The sequence below is a fragment of the Gekko japonicus genome, unplaced genomic scaffold (assembly GCF_001447785.1).
Source record: "Gekko japonicus isolate JY-2015 unplaced genomic scaffold, Gekko_japonicus_V1.1 scaffold348, whole genome shotgun sequence".
In the NCBI taxonomy this organism is placed as follows: Eukaryota; Metazoa; Chordata; class Lepidosauria; order Squamata; family Gekkonidae; genus Gekko; species Gekko japonicus.
Genome location: NW_015159720.1, coordinates 1,158,854 through 1,164,853, shown reverse-complemented (window position 1 = coordinate 1,164,853; position 6,000 = coordinate 1,158,854).

Genomic DNA, 6,000 nt, shown 5'->3' with positions numbered 1-6,000 from the left:
CAGTGGCGCTCGCGGCTCATCCGTCGTCAGGCCATGCACAGCCCAGCTGGCTATGGGTGCTCAGGAGATGACAGACATGGCAACTGTCTGGGTGGCGAGGTGAGACTCCATCACGGAGTCTTCGAATTGCGGGGCACGTTTGCCCCGCCGCCGCATCTGTGAGTGGGCATCAGAGACCGCGGCCAGTGGCCAGTGTCCCCGGTGTGAGTGGTGGCTGGCTCAGGCTACGGCTGAGGGAGCGCATCAAGCATGGCCACGCCAAAGCAGCTCTCTCTTCGAATCGCAGGGCACGTTCACTCCAGCGCTGCCTCTGTGGATGGGGGCAGAGACCACGGCCAGTGGCCAGTGTACCCGGTATCAGTGCCGGCCGCCTCAGCCTATGGCTGAGGGAGCGCATCGAGTGTGGTCACCCCAAATTAGCTTTATAATACACACACACACACATACACACATATATTTTAAAAATCCAAAATACGGTTGACTTTTGACTCAGCCACTTGGTGGTTTCCTGTAACCACAGTGGGTAATTCCCCTTAGCCTTTACTGTCACCTTCATATTCTCTAATCTTGACTGTGAATTCCTCTCTCTCATCAAGGGTGACAACAGGGCTATTATTGGAATGCCAACAAATCAAGCCTCTTCAGTGGGCTACCAACCAAGAACAAATGCCCAAGGAGCCAGTAACTGGGCATGGTATCCTTAGCAACAGGCAATTATTAAATGCAGCTGTTCAAAACCTATTTTCCAAAAATTTCCAAGAACACTGACCATGAAGAGGGTTTTTCTTTTTAGTTCTGCAGGTACCTAGAACAAAAAATACAAGACAGTACGATTCCCACCTGAGCTGTTGTACCTGCAACACATTTTGGATGTTTGGGTTTTCGGTTCAATCCACTTTCAAGACTGGGAGTCAGAAAGGTTCACATGTCATTATCGGAACAGCCCTGCAAAAGGCCACAGGCTCACCTGGACCACTCCAACCACAGCTTGGAAATTTAAATGTTTCTGCAACCAACCACCACAGTTTTTTTACACCTGGATCAGACACAGTGGATTGTTCTACCTCCAAACTGAGACTACAACTCTTGCCAGGAGGAAAGAGTACAAACCATTGTTAGCGTTTGGGACATAAATTATGCCTTGCCGGAGAAGTGACAGAGTTTGCTATCTGAGCTGCGTATGAGGGAGGAACATGGGAACGCAAGAGCAATCTCAGGATCATTTCTGTAACAATAAAAAAGTATATGTCATCATGCACAAATCAAGTCTCTAACTTCTTAGTCTAGATAAGAACATTGGGGGGGGGGGATTGAGCATGAACCTAGGATTACAGAAAGGTCCAAGAAGCTAGCTAATACCCCACATGAACCCAGGGTGTGCTCGAGAACAGTGGTCTTTCACTCATGTGTCAGGACCTTCACCAGGACCCACTGATGGGTCACAAATCCTCACAGAGGCGCTACCTTTTTTGTGGCTTTTTGGAAGGCCCTGCTGCTAGTGTGCATGGAGTAGACCGCAAAGGTGCCGTGCCTCCCTGCCTTGCTTTGCAGGCACACTAAGAGGAGCAGGATGGAGAAGTGAGGTAGAAAGATGTTTCCTTTGCAGGCAGGTTCAGAGGCTGACGCCTTCTCTTCTGGTCATCACTGTGATGTCATGTGACTTCCTGCCATGTGCTCAATGAGTCCACCCTGCCTGCGACCAAGGGATTAACGTTCAGTCCCCAGTCTGGAAACACTGAAGACCACTGCGCTAGAATATGTCCCAGAATCCTTTATAATGCACAACAGGTTTGCAGCACATTTTCCAATATATAGGAAGTCTGCAATTCACTAGTGCAGAAGCCTTCGGGGTGTTAGAGAGTTGCACAATGCCACTGGAACCTAACTTGGATATTCTAAGTCAGACACTGAGGGGAAGGAGGAATGAGACCAGAAAGACCCCTTCGTACCCAGCCACAGTGATTAAATCCTCACAGAAACATTAGAATTCTAGCTAAAAAGTTTGAATATTATGAAGCCTAGGGGTCAAAAGGCTAATGAAAAGACTACTACAAGCTAACAAAAATCTAGGCATCCCTGATTGAGTCACCCAAGAAGGTAACACACCCTGACATTCCGCTGCTGTGTTAAAGCTGGAACATTTTTAGTTCACCAGTTATCTTGCTGTGAAAAGTATCCCAAGTGCAGCAAATTAGAACCTGCTTCTAAGAAAATCCAGTGTAAAATCCTGAATTAATGTTTTCCCCCCTGCAATGGGTTGTTTTTGCCAAAAGGCTTTTTGTCTCATTATGTAAATGACCTTTTCATATGAAAATGAAATGTTAAAACTTGCACAAAGCATCTTTCCAAGTACAGAGAATATCACAGGGGCATTCAAAGCCGCTCAGATACTTATGGGCAGACAAAGGAACCACTTCAGCTAAGACAACAGGAGGTGGGGAGAAGACAGCTTGATCCGGCAATTATCAACCACAATATAATTCAACTTGGACATGGGAGACGTACAGAAAATCTAGCAATTCAACCTCAGTTTGAAATCACTGGGCTTACACTGGAGGAATTCCACATGCAACTGCATCATGACTGTCTCAAGAGACACTGGGTTAAACACGTGTGCCATTTTCATGAATGACACAGGGTCCTCATTGTCGTCTCCCTCTTCTGTTGTTAACAGGAGTCCAACTATTTCCACAGCAGACGCACAGAATGACACCGGCCATTTTTTTCAAACACTGAAGGATTCCTGACTCTTTAACGCTAGAAGACGGGGGAAAGTGCCACGCGCATACATCCCACACAGTGCAGGTCGAGCTGACACTGGGCAGTGCTGTGACAGCTACCCAAATGGGTATCTCCACAGCCAGGGTAATTCGAGAGAGTGCCCAGGCCAGAAAGCCCAGTCACAAACGTATTTATTTATAGCCCACCTTTCTCACTGAGACTCAAGGAGGACAACCTAATGCAATCAAGAGGATGAGGTGCCTAATAAAAAATATAAACTCTAACTGGGATTGCAGAAATGTCAAACAAGGCATAAGTGTTAACCAAAGAATAGATGCTTTCGAATTACGGTGCTGGAGAAAACTCTTGAGAGTCCCATGGACTGCAAGGAGATCAAATCAGTCCATCCTAAAGGAAATCAACCCTGACTGTTCCCTGGAAGGCCAGAGACTGAAGCTGAAGCACAAATACTTTGGCCACCAAACGAGAAGGGAGCACTCACTGGAGAAGACCCTGATGCTGGGAAAGACAGAAGGTCAAAGAAGAAGGGGACGGTAAAGGATGAGATGGTCAGACAGGGTTATTGATACAACGGACATGAAATTGAGCAAGCTCCGGAGGACAGGAGGGCCTGGTGTGATGTAATCCATGGGGTCACGAAGTGTCTGACTCGACTGTGCGACTGAACAACAACCAATAAGTGTTAAATGTGACATGTTTAGTAACACAGGAAATGGTACTACGTAAGTAGAAATATAATGAAGGGAGAACCAGATAAAACACAGCAAAAAGATAATGCATATTAGTGGCATAGTCCACAGTCCTGTTTCCTTTAATAGAGTCATCCTTAATCATTCTGCTAAAATGCAGCCCTGTTTCCTTTATAAAAATGCCCTCCTGAATAGTTCTGTTTTACATAGCTTGCAGAAAGCCAGAAGCATGGGAGACTTCTTGACCTCCTCAGGCTACAGGGTGGAGAAGGCACGTGTACGGGCAGTTGTTGATCCTGCCCATTTGCTGGGTGGCACCTAGAGAACGCCCTGTTCAGATGAGCAAAGCTGTCACAATGGGGCACAGGAAGAAATAAGCAGAGGAAAGACGGAAGTCTGGGTAAAAAAAGGGAACACACAAGGCACCGTTTCAGTCAGCCATTGCCTGCCTCTGTCGTGCAACCCTGGACTTCCTTGGTGGTCTCCCATGAAGTACTAACCCGGGTCGACCCTGCTTAGCTTCTAAGATCTGATGCAATCAGGTGGCCTGCGCCATCCAGGTTAACAACAGCCCTATGATGGGAAGACAGTATGAAACCTCTGGATTGGCCAGGCATGAGATGAATGTTAGAGGAACCTGGATTTCCACCAGATTAGCAGGGGGGGGAAACGTCTCTGCTGTGCTTCAACTTCCAGCTTCCAACTCAAGCTACTGACCTCAGGAAACCTACACGAGCAATCACGCACAGCCTCAGCATATCCTTGCCAGTTTCCTTTACTGGTGCTTCCTCGGTCATGTGCTAAGCAGATACTTGCTCATTTCCTCTACCGTATGGGAAGCACAAGCCCCCAGCGTGGCTAGATTTCATGCCCAACAGTCAACACAATGAGTAGCCACTTGCCGCTTGTGGCCAGAGGTTGCCCAACAACCATTACAAAAATCTAATGAAGCAACTCCGTAGGTAAAGCGGTGAAAAAAATGCACTTCGGAAATGTGAGTCTTGGCCCAGAGTACAGGCTTCAATTACTCAAGTACGAATAAGCTGTGGCCGCTTCCATTAATGGACTTCAGGACAACTCCAGTAAATTGCTTAGATAATTCAGTTACAAAACCAAGTTACCATCTATCAGAGCTCTCCTCGTAGAATGGAAAGGAACACTGCTTGTATGGATCGAAAGCCAAAGGTCGATAGCCCTCATACCAATCCACGGCCCCAATTCTAGTGGTATAAAGGAACACCATTCAAGAGCCCCAGTGACAGACATCGGATACCACCTTGGCCTTGGAATGGCCAGCACCGCTGCCTCCCCATTGGTGGAATAGAACCTGACAAGGCTTGCTGTGAGGGGTCCAGCTCTTGAAACATGCAAATGTTCTCAAAACTCATTTGGAACGCTCTATGGAGAATAGGTCTATCAGTGGCTAAAGGGATCCTCCACATGTAGAGGCAGTAAACCTCTGAAAACCAGTGATAGGAGGCAGCAGGAGGGGAGGGGCTCAGCCTCTGTGTCCTATTTACTGACCCTCCAGAAGAACTGGTTGGCCATTGGGATGAGACAGGATGCTGAACTAGATGGACCACTAGATGGAGCTGGTTTGGTGCAGAACGGCAGGCTCTAATCTGGAGAACCGGGTTAGATTCCCCACTCCTCCTCCACATGCAGCTGCTGGGTGACCTGAGTCAGTCACAGTTCTCTCAGAGCTGTTCTCCCAAGAGCAAAGCTCTCTCAGCCCCATCTACCTCACAGGGTGTCTGCTGTGGGTGAGAGGAAGGAGATTGTAAGCCGCTCTGAGGGCGGGGTACAAATCCAATTTCTTCTTCTTCCTCCTCACTAGTCTGACCCAGCAGAGATTTTCTGAGGTTCTTATGCTTTTATGTACTGAAGACTAACAGGCTTTGCCCCCACAGCCTTGTAGCCTAATTTAAAAGTTTCTTAACACAAAAAACCATGCACCTTTGCAGCCCTGACACAGCACGCTGCACAGGAACACCCTCTTAAACTTCCCATTTCATCTTAACTATGACAAAATTGCAGGTGGGGGAGGGAGCAGTCTTTTAAACCTAGTTCTCATAAACAGCAGCTGCAGCGGCCAGCCTGTTTCTGGTACTGTTCTCTGTGGCCACATGTAAGGGCATTTGAAGGCACGGGCCCCCACCTGCAGTCTGAAGCCATGAAATCAGCTTGACCATCCTTGTTTGCTGCTTGCCAGCCTTGGAGACCTTTATGGCTTAGTAGATTAGAAGCAGCACCCTGAACGGAAGCCAGGGAGTGAGAGGATGCTCGCTGCTTTGTGTCAAGCCCTCCTCGCCTATGCTTGAACCGCTTCAAGGCCACAACGAGGGACAAAGGGAGAGTATGTTTTCCCTGTTATTTCACATCAGTGTCTATTTGCCGCCTCATTCATCACCGGGGGCTAGCTTTTGGAGAATGCAGCTCAGCATTCATGCCGAGCACTGATTCTTGCCCTGTACCCCTGTACTAGACTGGCACACTACTAAGGCCTGCTTCTCGGATTCAGCCCTAGCAGGGATTTAATGAATGACATTTACCTACATCACTTTCCCCC